The sequence below is a fragment of the Oncorhynchus clarkii genome, chromosome 9 (assembly GCF_045791955.1).
Source record: "Oncorhynchus clarkii lewisi isolate Uvic-CL-2024 chromosome 9, UVic_Ocla_1.0, whole genome shotgun sequence".
NCBI lineage: Eukaryota > Metazoa > Chordata > Actinopteri > Salmoniformes > Salmonidae > Oncorhynchus > Oncorhynchus clarkii.
The window spans coordinates 52,747,771-52,760,665 of record NC_092155.1 but is presented as its reverse complement, the minus strand read 5'-3'; positions in this window follow the sequence as shown (position 1 = coordinate 52,760,665).

Here is a 12,895-nt window from a genome sequence, read left to right as displayed (position 1 = left end):
ATAATATAGAGCTGGCGGGATTTTCCATGCACCGGCAGAACAGAGAAACTACGTCTGGTAAGATGAGGGGTGGGGGTGTGTGTCTATTTGTCAATAACATCTGGTGCGTGATGTCTAATATTAAAGAAGTCTCAAGGTATTGCTCGCCTGAGGTAGAGGACCTTATGATAAGCCTTAGACCACACTATCTACCAAGAGAGTTCTCATCTATATTATCCGTAGCTGTCTATTTACCACCACAGACCGATGCTGGCACTAAGACCACACTCAACCAACTCTATAAGGCCAAAAGCAAACAAGAAAATGCTCATCCAGAAGCGGTGCTCCTAGTGGCCGGGGACTTTAATGCAGGCAAACTTAAATCAGTTTTACCAAATTTTTACCAGCATGTCACATGTGCAACTAGAGGGAAAAAAAATCTAGACCACCTTTACTCCACACACACACAGATGCATACAAAGCGCTCCCCCGCACTCCATTTGACAAATCTGACCATAATTATATCCTCCTGATTCCTAGTTACAAGCAAAAACTAAAGCAGGAAGTACCAGTGACTCGCTCAAAACGGAAGTGGCCAGATGACACGGATGCTACGCTACAAGACTGTTTTTCTAGCACAGACTAGAATATGTCCGGGATTCATCCAATGGCATTGGGACGACGTTGTCCCCACAGAGATCATACGTACATATCCCAACCAGAAGCCATGGGTTACAGGCAACATCCGCATCGAGCTAAAGGCTAAAGCTGCTGCTTTCAAGGACCAGGACACTAATCCGGATGCTTATAAGAAATCCCACTATGCCCTCAGACGAACCATCAAACAAGCAAAGCATCAATATAGGATTAAGATTGAATCCTACTACACCGGCTCTGACGATCGTCGGATGTGGCAGGGCTTGAAAACTATTACAGACTACAAAGGGAAACCCAGACGCAAGCTGCCCAGTGCTGGGAGCCACCCAGATGAGCTAAATGCGTTTTATGCTCGCTTCGAGGCAAGCAACACCGAGAGCACCAGCTGTTCTGGATGACTGTGTGATAACGCTCTCTGTAGCCAATGTGAGCAAGAACTTTAAACAGGTCAACATTCACAAAGCCGTGGGGCCAGACGAATTACCAGGACGTGTACTCAAAGCATGCCGGACCAACTGGCAAGTGTCTTCACTGACATTTTCAACCTCTCCCTGACCGAGTCTGTAATACAGTACTTACATGTTTCAAGCAAACCACCATAGTACCTGTGCCCAAAGAAGCGAATGTAACCTGCCTAAACGGGGCTGCAGGTAACCTAGTGGTTAGAGCGTTGGGCCAGTAACCGAAAGGTTGCTAGATCGAATCCCCGAGCTGACAAGGTAAAACTCTGTCGTTCAGCCCCTGAACTGTTCCTAGGCCGTCAATGTAAATAAGACGTTGTTCTTAACTGATTTGCCTAGTTTAAAAAAAAAAAAGTATTACCGTCCCGTAGCACTCATGTTAGTAGCCATGAAGTGCTTTGAAAGGCTGGTCATGATTCACATCAACACCATCCTTCCGGATACACTAGACCCACTCCAATTTGCATACCGCCACAACAGATCCATAGATGACGCAATCGCCCTCCACACTACCCTTTCTCACCTGGTCAAAATGGTGTGAGAATGCTGTTCATTGACTACAGCTCAGTGTTCAACACCATAGTGCCCACTAAGCTAAGGACCGTGGGACAAAACACCTCCCTCTGCAACTGGATCCTGGACATCCTGAATGGCCGCCCCCAGGTGGCAAGGGTAGGCAACAACACGTCTGCCATGCTCATCCTCAACACTGGGGCCCATCAGAGGTGTGTACTTAGTCTCCTCCTGTACTCCCTGGTCACCCATGACTGTGTGGCCAAACACGACTCCAACACCATCATTAAGTTTGCTGACGACACAACAGCGGTAGGCCTGGTCACAGACAACGATGAGACAGCCTAAAGGGAGGAGGTCAGAGAACTGGCAGTGTTGTGCTCCCTCAATGTGAGCAAGACAAAGGAGCTGATCGTGTCCTACAGGAAAAAGAGGGTCGAACAGGCCCCTATTAACATCGACGGGGCTGTAGTGGAGCGGGTCGAGAGTTTCAAGTTCCTTGGTGTCCATATAACCAACAAACTCTCATGGTCCAAAACACCAAGACAATTGTGAAGAGGGCATGACAAAACACTTTCCCCCTCAGGAGACTGAAAAGATTTGGCATGGGTCCCCAGATCCTCAAAAAGCTCTACAGCTGCACCATCGACAGCATCCTGACCGGTTGCTTCACCGCCTGGTATGGCTAACGCACGGCAAGCGATATCAGAGTGAAAGGCTCCTTAACAGCTTCAGCCATAAGATTGCTGAACAATTCATCAAATGGCCACCGGACTATTTACATTGACACCCCCAACCTCCATTTGATTTTTACACTGCTGCTACTCTCTGTTGATTATCTATACATTGTCACTTCACCCCTACCTACAGTACATATACAAATGACCTCAACTAACCTGTACCCCCCGCACACTGACTCAGTACCGGTACCCCCTGTATATAGCCTCGTTATTGTTATTTTATTGTGTAACTTAATTTTTTTAAACTTTCGTTTATTTGGTAAATATTTTCTTAACTCTTCTTGAACTGCACTGTCGGTTAAGGGCTGTAAGTAAGCATTTCACGGTAAAGTCTACACTTGTTATATTCGGCACAAATACAGTTTGATTTGATTTAAACTATTACTTTTTTTTCAAAATAAACATTGAACATTAAATGGTGAAATCATAGCTAAAAGCAGGTGAGCTTGTTCTCCTCTTTTTGGCCATTTTATAGTGTTTTGTGGTGGATGAACTGAGCGGTCAACTTAACACATCAACCTTGTTACCCATAGATAGACAGGCCCGAAATGTTTTATCAATGTAAGCTTGAATTAAATTTCCCCTCCCTTTGATTTAAGATGTAATCATCAACCCTGTTACGGTCAACCCTGTTACTTTATTTGGCACTTCATAAGAACTTACTATAGTATTTTTTTAATTTAACCTCTTGAGATGGGATTTATTTATTAAGTTGAACATGTGCGCTTTATGACAGAATGTTAAAATTAGGTGAAATAACACATTTTGTTTACAAAGTTACACCCAAAAGGTACTCAATTGGTGGAACAACCCAATCTTCAACTTAACAACAGCATCATTGCACCAATGATATAGCAGGTATAATATTTTTCATCAGCTATGTTGTATCGACTGGAGTATACATTGTATAGACACTGCTACTGTACCAAAGTACTGATAAATCCCAGTCATAATTATCCCATACGGATATTCTACAGTGGCAAGAAAAAGTATGTGAACCCTTGGATTTAATAACTGGTTGACCCTCCTTTGGCAGCAATAAACTAAACCAAACATTTTCTGTATTTGTGGATCAGACCTGCACAACAATCAGGAGAAATTTTGGACCATTCATCTTCACAAAATTGTTTCAGTTCAGCATTATTCTTAGGATGTCCGGTGTGAACCGCTCTCGAGGTCATGACACAGCATTTTAAATCGGGTTGAGGTCAGGACCCTGACTGGGCCACTCGAGAAGGCATATTTTCTTCAGTTGAAGCCATTCTGTTGTTGATTTACTTCTGTGTTTTGGGTCATTGTCCTGTTGCATCACCCAACTTCTTTTGAGCTTCAATTGGTGGACAGATAGCCTAACATTCTCCTGCAAAATGTCTTGATAAACTTGGGAATACATTTGTCTTTCAATGATAGCAAGCTGTCCAGGCCCTGAGGCAGCAAAGCAGCCCCAAACCATGATCCATGATGCTCCCTCCACCATACTTTACAGTTGGGATAAGGTTTTGATGTTGGTGTGCTGTGCCTTTTTTCCTCCACACAGAGTGTTTTGTGTTCCTACCAAACAACTACAATTTAGTTTAATCTGTCCACAGAATATATTGCCAGAAGCGCTGTGGAACATCCAGGTGCTCTTTTACAAACTTGAGACTTTTTTTGGACAGCAGTGGATTCTTCCGTGGTGTCCTCCCATGAACACCGTTCTTGTTTAGTGTTTTACGTATCGTAGACTCGTCAACAGGGATGTTAGCATGTTCCAGAGATTTCTGTAAATCTTTAGCTGACACTCTAGGATTCTTCTAAACCTCATAGACAATTTGTCTTACTGTGGATTGATGAACATCAAGGCTTTTAGAGATACTTTTGTAACCCTTTCCAGCTTTATGCAAGTCAACAATTCTTAATCTTAGGTCTTCTGAGATCTCTTTTGTTCCAGGCATGGTTAACATCAGGCAATGCTTCTTGTGAATAGCAAACTCAAATTTTGTGAGTGTTTTTTTATAGGGCAGGGCAGCTCTAACCAACATCTCCAATCTCATCTCATTGATTGGACTCCAGGTTAGCTGACTCCTGACTCCAATTAGCTTTTGGAAAAGTCATTAGCCTAGGGGTTCACATACTTTTTCCAACCTACACTATGAATTTTTATGATGTATTCAATATAGACAAGGAAAATACAAGAATTGGTGTGTTTGTTTATTGTTGTGACTAAGATGAAGATCAGATCAAATTTTCTAACTAATTTATGCAGAAATACAGGTAATTCCAAAGGGCTCACATACGTTTTCTTGCCACTGTATATTTAACCTGTTCTAAAATGGAGAGATACAGAAAATGTATTTGCTACAGTGTTTCTCATTGGAAATATCATAGGGATCAACAATGCTTTAGAAATGAATTTACTGCATATATTTACAGAGAAGTCCCATCTACTGTTTTTTGTGACAGCACAGAACAGAACAGAACATTGCCACAGTGTGTGTTGTGTTAAATTGGACAGATTCCCCATTCAAGCAAGCATGGACAGATCTACAGTATATTCCTTAGACATAGAGAATCATGCAAGGATATATGCCGGTGTTGGAGATTTCAGGGCTCTTATACTGTGGTTGAAAATGACAGTTTTTTACAATCGCTTACACACTAAAAGTGGTACTTGAGGTATACTCAGTGAAACCATTAACTCATGTACCTAATCTTCAGACCTAGTCTGCAAAACCGCAAGCACATTATCTGCGTTACACTCAGTTTGCATTTGTAAAACACCGTTTTTGCAAAACACTAAACACAGTTCTCTACATTAGACACATTATTCAAAAGTAACAGGTCTTGGCTTCCGGTGACGCAACTTAGGAAATGGCTGCCTAGTTTTTCGTACTGCACATCAGTTGGGTATTTCCCCCCCTAAATTCAAGCATTTACTATGAGCATTATAATAACTTACGCAAAATGGAAAAGGGGAAAATAGGAAACGGTCGCGGAGCTTCAACAACAACCCGTAACAAGACAGCAGAAGATTTAATCGTCGATGAACCCGAAATGGCTAATGCTAGCGCAAATAAGATAGCAGCAGCAAAATAACCCTCATTTCGTGAGGTGATGAAGGAGGAACTTCAAGAAGATGTAAGAAAATAACTAAATGAGTTCAAAAAGGACATTATCCAGAAACTGGAAGAAAACAAATTACAACTTCACAGCATATCTACAAGAATGGGGGACACAGAACAGCACATTGGGGAAACGGACATATGGAACTCCGCAGTCAAGGAAATACTTGAACAGTCACTGAAAAGCCAACACGCACTACAGGCAAAAGTGACAGTACTCGAAGGTTTCTCACGTCGAAACAACATTAGACTTTATAACGTAGTAGAGGGCGCAGAAAAATACTCTCTGCCCAACTTCGTGGAGGGTCTATTCAAGGGCTTACTTGAAGACAACACTGACCTGGGAATCGAGAGAGCACACCGAGCTCTGGCCTCAAAACCCCCCAGCGGCGCCCCACCAAGATCCATAGTAGTACGGTTCAGTCAAAGAGAAAGTCTTACTTGCAACCTGGAAAAAGCCTGTTAACTTCCAAGGCCAACGAGTGTTCTTTGATCATGACTACGTGTGAGAGATACTGAAAAGAAGAGAAGGGTATTCGAGCATGCAGACGAGGTGGCTGAGGACCTGAAGTCAAGGGGCTTCCCAGTGGAGTATACCGCCAGGAGAAAGGCGACATCACCAGCGGAAAGATTTGAGCAAGCTCTCCCATGGATCATTGTTGACAAGCAGGGTCATGGAGAAAGAGGGAAACCATCTCGGCGAGAGGGCGTTCACATCCGAGAGATACTCAGGCATTTCCAACGGGAAGATGTAAGACACTGAATCGGATTTAACAGAATTAATAGTTACCGCGAGCAGTTAAGTCTTTGGGTTTTTACGGTTGACATTACAATAGGTCAAATATATCCCCTATTTTCCCCCAATGCTGAACAAGGGTGAGTAGCCAAAAGCATGTGTTCTTTACGAACACACTAAGTAGCGTCACGTTAATAACATATATATTAGCTAAGGATTAATGACACATTGACAACGGGGCGGCAGAAGGGCGTATCAAGGGGAGGATTCATGATATGCAAGCATGACCGATATAGTTTTCACTTGTAATTAACCGATGTGTATAAGCGACGAAATAGGCGCCCTTATTATTTTCGGTTCCACCAGGTCTTGTTTGTGACTACGTCACACATTTTCATATCTGAGCGAGGGGCCCATCCTGCTGACAGGCTCATCCCCTCAAACCCCAGAGGTAAGAGACAGTCCTCTGACATGGGAGTCCAAATACCAAAGTCTTTTACCACTTTGGTTTACTTTATTATCGTTCTTGATTTTTCATTCATTTTTAGGTTCATGATAAGCAGGCAGATATGTTGCACAGGGTTTTTTATTTATATCGATGCATCGTTGGGAATTTAAGGTCATAAGTCTCAATGTCAACGGACTGGGGAGTGCCGTCAAGAGAAGTAAGGTAATAGCAAAGATGAAACGGGAGAGAGTTGACATACTATTCTGGCAGGAAACTCACTTATCCACACCTGAACACGAGAAACTCAAGAAAATGTGATATAGGAACACATTTTTTTCTTATTACAAAATGGGTAGAAGGGGAGTTGCAATCTTGATCCCAAATTCAGTTAATTTTGAGTTTATGCCAGAAATAAAAGACAAGGAGGGTAGATTTATAAATGTAAACTGGATAACAAGGAAGTTACATTATTTAACCAGGGAGTGACATGGTCTTCTATGGGAAGGTGTTTGATTTACAGTAATTGCCACAGACACCACTGGCATTCTTATCTGTGGAGGGGACTTTAACACAATTCTAAACTCAAAATTGGACAGCACAAACCAAAATAGGAAAATGAGCCTAGTTGCCAAAAAGATCAATAGGATACTGCAGGATCAAGGACTGCTCGATGTATGGCGTGACACCCACAAGACCGATAAGGAATATACTTTTTACTCAGCCCGCCACACTGAATACTCCAGGTTAGACTACTTTTTTATGTACAGTGCAGATAGACACAGGCTTAAGGATTGTAGGATAGGGCAGAGCGACTTATCATAATGGAGTTTACCTAACTCTACACCTTGATAGCAAACCAAGAAATACTATATGGAGACTTAATACAAGCATGCTGAATTATCCAGCATTCAAGGAATCAATAAAGACAGAATTGAACATCTATCTGGAGAATAATGATAATGGGGAAGTATCTCCTGCTACATTGTGGGATGCAGCTGAGGCGGTTATTAGAGGGAAGATCATAGCCACATCATCTCTCAAGAAAAAGATTAAAACACAGAAACTGCTGAAATTACAGGAAACCCTAAGAAATGTAGAACGATCTCATAGTCAATACAAAGACCCTCTTATATTACGAGAGATTCCAAAGGTAAAACGGGAAATAGACCAGATTTATAGAGAAGTAGAGAAAAAGCTTAGGTTCCCGAAACAACGATATTATGAAGCAGGCTCAAAGGCAACCGAATTACTAGCATGGAGACTCAAGAAACAACAAGCACAGAATACCATTATCAAAATAAAAGACCCCAAAACAAAAAGGATCACATGCAAATGAGATGAAATACAGAATGCATTTGAATCATATTATACAAATCTGTACAAGCAACCAGAAAAGGCAGATGCACAGACAATAGAGCACTTTTTGAACTCACTTGATCTCCCCTCAATTGGGACAGAGCAAAATGACAGACTAACTTTAGAAATATCCACCGAAGAAATTGATAAAGCAATATCTCAACAAAAGTCAGCAAGTCTCCAGGCCCTGATGGCTTCCCTTCAGAATGGTTCAAGACCTTCAGAGAACAACTAACACCTCTACTTAAGGCCCTGATGGCTTCCCTTCAGAATGGTTCAAGACCTTCAGAGAACAATTAGCACCTCTACTTAAGGCCTGTTTTAACTGGACTCTGAGGGAGGGGGGTCTCCCACCGTCATGGAGGGAGGCCATCATATCAGTAATCCCAAAAGAGGGTAAAGATGAGAAAGAATGCAGTTCATATAGACCTATCGCAATTCTTAACACAGATTATAAACTATATGCATCAATAATAGCCAAAAGAATGGAGAACATAATCCCAGAATTGATTGACGGAGATCAAACTGGTTTCATGCAAAATAGGCAGACACAGGACAATATAAGGAGAACACTACATGTCATGAACCACATTACTCAGAATAAGACAAGTGCAATACTAATCAGCCTCGATGCAGAAAAAGCAGTTGATTCAGTGGGATGGGATTACCTATTCCAAGTTATGGAAAGATTTGGTTTCAACAAAGAAGTGATACAGTGCATCAAAACACTGTAGTCATGTCCGACCGCTAGAATAAAGAAAAATGGACATTTGACACGAACGATAAAATTAGAGCGAGGGGCAAGACAAGGCTGTAATCTTTCACCCACGCTCTTCTCCTTGTACCTCGAACCATTAGCACAGGCAATAAGACAGGACCCAACCTTAGAGGGAATAACAATAAGAGGCAGTGAACATAAGATTGGCATGTATGTTGATGACGTTCTGTTATTCCTTAAAGACCCAGGCTCAAGTGTACCCAGATTGATGGATGTTTTACAAACATTTGGAACATATTCAGGGTACAGTAGGTGCTTAACATACACAAGACCCAAGCCCTAGTATATAATTATACCCCACAGGAAGATCTGAAGAGTAGGTATAACTTCACCTGGACCTCTTCATCCATTAAATATCGTGGAGTATATCTACCAAAAGATACACCCAAACTTTATTGCATGAATTACGATCACATTAACAAGAAAATATATGACGACCTAGACAGGTGGAATTCACTTCCCTTAGATCTTATTAGTAGAATTGAAACAATCAAAATGAACATCCTGTCAAGGTTACTGTATTTGTTCCAACCACTGCCCATAGAAATCCCGCCTAAACAGTTTAGGGAATGGGATAAACGGAAATCAAGGTTTATCTGGAACAGTAAGAGACCAAGAACTAGATAATCAACATGACAGTTACCAAAAAACTGTGGGGGTATGTATGGCCTTACCAAACCTAAAAGATTATTATGTGTCAGCCCAATTGAGACCTCTGGTGTGTTGGTGCAATTCAGAATACGAATCCAAATGGAAAGACATCGAGACTACTTTTACAGAGACACCCATACAGTCGGTTTTGGGAAATAAGGACATGGTAAAATAAATATATAATAGACAAAATCAGTGGATTAATTTCTCTCTGAAGACATGGTTTAGGGTAGTTAAGCAAAATAATTTAGACAGAGAGATCAAACTGCTGAGTTGGCCCGCATACAACCCCAGCTTCATTCCTGCAACTCAGGACAGCAGGTTTAAACAATGGACGCAGAAAGGCATCACATCATTCAGTACAATTATAAAGAATGGGAACCTAGATAACTTCCAGGACCTAAGTAAAAAAAACATGGCTTGGATAAACAAGATTTTTACAGATACCTACAAGTTCGACACTATTTCTTAAGGGAGATAAAAGTGACTGACCCTCGAGCACCTCCAAAATTAATCCAAGTATTCACTAACGCATACAACTTGGAGAGTAACACAAATCTCTACTTGGGTATTCAATCCTCATAGAAACATTCTACGAACTATATTAAAAATAAATGGGAGGAGGAACTTAACATTGACTGAACTTAACTGATGAAACAGGGTTGAACATATTAGAGACTCAACAAAGCTCCAGCAACTCAAGGTCATGGAGAGAATTCATAATACCTAAACTGAAATCAAAACAGACTGGCTCACTACACCCTTGTTGGAGAGAATGCGGTCTATTGAGGGCGGACCACTTTCATATCTTTTGGACTTGCCCCGCAATCGAAACTTATTGGGGAGAAATAAGATCTAACATTGGAAAAATAATGGGATTTGACATAGAACAAACATTCATTTCTTTGTACATGGGTGAAATACCTGATAACTTACACAATAGAGAAAAGTACCGTTTGAAGGTCCTACTGGCAGCCAGTAAAAAGGCTATCACTAGGAAATGGCTACAAAAAGACCCTTCCACAGTGACACAATGGATAGACATTGTAGAAGAAATACACCACTTGGAGCGTATGACCTTTGCTTTAAGAACTCAACAGGAGAGAGGTCAAGAATACTGGGAAAAATAGGTTTCGTACTTGGAAAAGGTCTAATTCAAAGATGTCAATGTAACTAATATGATGATATGATGATGAAGGTATGAAGTGCACTGTAACTGCCAGATCTTTTTTTTTTGTTCTTTTATTTGACTTTATTTGTACTTTCTTTGTGTTCCTACAATAAAAACAAAGTATTAAAAAAAAGTAACAGATCTTGTGATTTGTTTGGAAAACACTGCCTTTCAAAATGCCACACTCCTTTACCGATTACCTACACCCAGAGCTCACGTGTGAAAACACTTATAGCTAATTTATTCGCTTAGAAATCAGAGCACTATAAATACAGGCTTCAGGTTGGCTGTCTTGGTTTGGACAACAATGGAGGCCCATTTTGGAGAGAGAGTTAGAGGAAGAGGGGGGTGCCAGGGCTGGATACGCTACTCGAGATGTTACTTCCCCTGCCTATTTGTTTATCTTCTACCGTATTTATTTTTTCTGTTACTGTTCATCCCGAATTCTGGATGAAAATACAATGTTTTGAGCAGGAAATACATGTTATTTTCCCCCTTTCATTTCTGTTTATAGTGTAAATATATACTGAATATTCATACATACTGTATATATTTGTGCACGTACATGTACGTGTGAGTGCTATGACAAACTGCCTTGGATTCCACTGCACACTAAACACGCAAAAGACACAAGATAGTAATGTTTTACATTTTTCACATCCGTGTGTAGTTGGCGTGTATAAGAGCTAATCATTTGATATTTTGTGTGTAGAGTTTTGATGCAAAAACACAATTTTGAGAATAATTAAAATAATTTTGAATTGAGTGTTTGGTTTTGCAAGAGATGTGTGACACTTTGCATGTTGTGTGTGTTTGGGGTTTTTGTGTGTAGACATAGAAAAGGAGCCAGAGTTTCAGAATTCATGTGTAAGCAATTGTATGTCCTCTCCTTTGACACTGGTCTGAGAAATAGAACAGTGTCCTCTGGTGGATTGTAGAGAAAGTACTGTAGAAGACTTACGCTTCGATCACACCGACAGCGTTAACGCATTTTGGTACACTAGAATTGAATTCATTTCCAATGAAACGCTATGTTTGCCTTGCAGCATTGTGTTGCAGGGGCAGTTGCAGTGCGTTCTGTGTGGTGCATATGTTGGATTTATCGAACGTATGTGTAAAACTGTATGTGTAGACGGCTTGACAGAAATGGTAGCATAAGGTGAATGTTGAACTTTTGTTGCATACATATCCAGATGATGCTTCGTACTATTTTGCGCAAACGCGTTGGTGTGTTCGAACATTAGGAGAACTGTAGTTCCTCCCATTCCCTGCCAGACCATTAGAATTGGTCCTTCGTGGCTTAGTTGGGATAAGTGTAATGATAACAATAATGTTGTGGTTTCCATTACCACAAGGATCACTTTGTATAAAGGTGTACTTGTGGATGTATTTCAAGGCCTACCTTCAAACTCAGTGCCTCTTTGCCTGACATCATGGGAAAATCAAAAGAAATCAGCCAAGACCTCAGAAACAAAATGTAGACCTCCACAAGTCTGGTTCATCCTTGTGAGCAATTTCCAAACACCTGAAGGTACCACGTTCATCTGTACAAACAATAGTACGCAAGTATAAATACCATGGGACCACGCAGACGTCATACCGCTCAGGAAAGAGACACGTTCTGTCTCATAGAGATAAATGTACTTTGGTGTGCGAAAAATACAATTCAATCCCAGAACAACAGCAAAGGATCTTGTGAAGATGCTGGAGGAAACAGGTAGAAAAGTATCTACATCCACAGTAAAGCATTTCAAATTGACTGAAAATGTCACTTCCGTCTTTTTGGCACCAACAAAATCAAGTACTTTACTGTAACCTCATGTCTAATCACTTTTGCTAATGTCTAATCACTTATGTCACATCACTTTTGCTAATGTCTAATCACTTATGTCACATCACTTTTGCTAATGTCTAATCACTTATGTCTAATCACTTATGTCACATCACTTTTGCTAATGTCTAATCACTTATGTCTAATCATTTTTGCTAATGTCTAATCACTTATGTCACATCACTTTTGCTAATGTCTAATCACTTATGTCACATCACTTTTGCCCTTATTGCACACTGGGTCTACATGTTGTTACACTATATTTCTATAAAGGTAAGGATTTCAGAATGGTCTTTTTTTCAGTGGATCGAGCTCACCAAGAGCGTTCCAGAGCCAGTGATTATGACCAAAGCCTTATATTTTTTCAATTAAATGCTCTGGTCCCATACTCATAAAGTGTCCTAGAGTAAGAGTGCTGATCTAGGATCAGGTTTGCCTTTTAGATTATCATAAATGGACCGGGGGACCAGCGC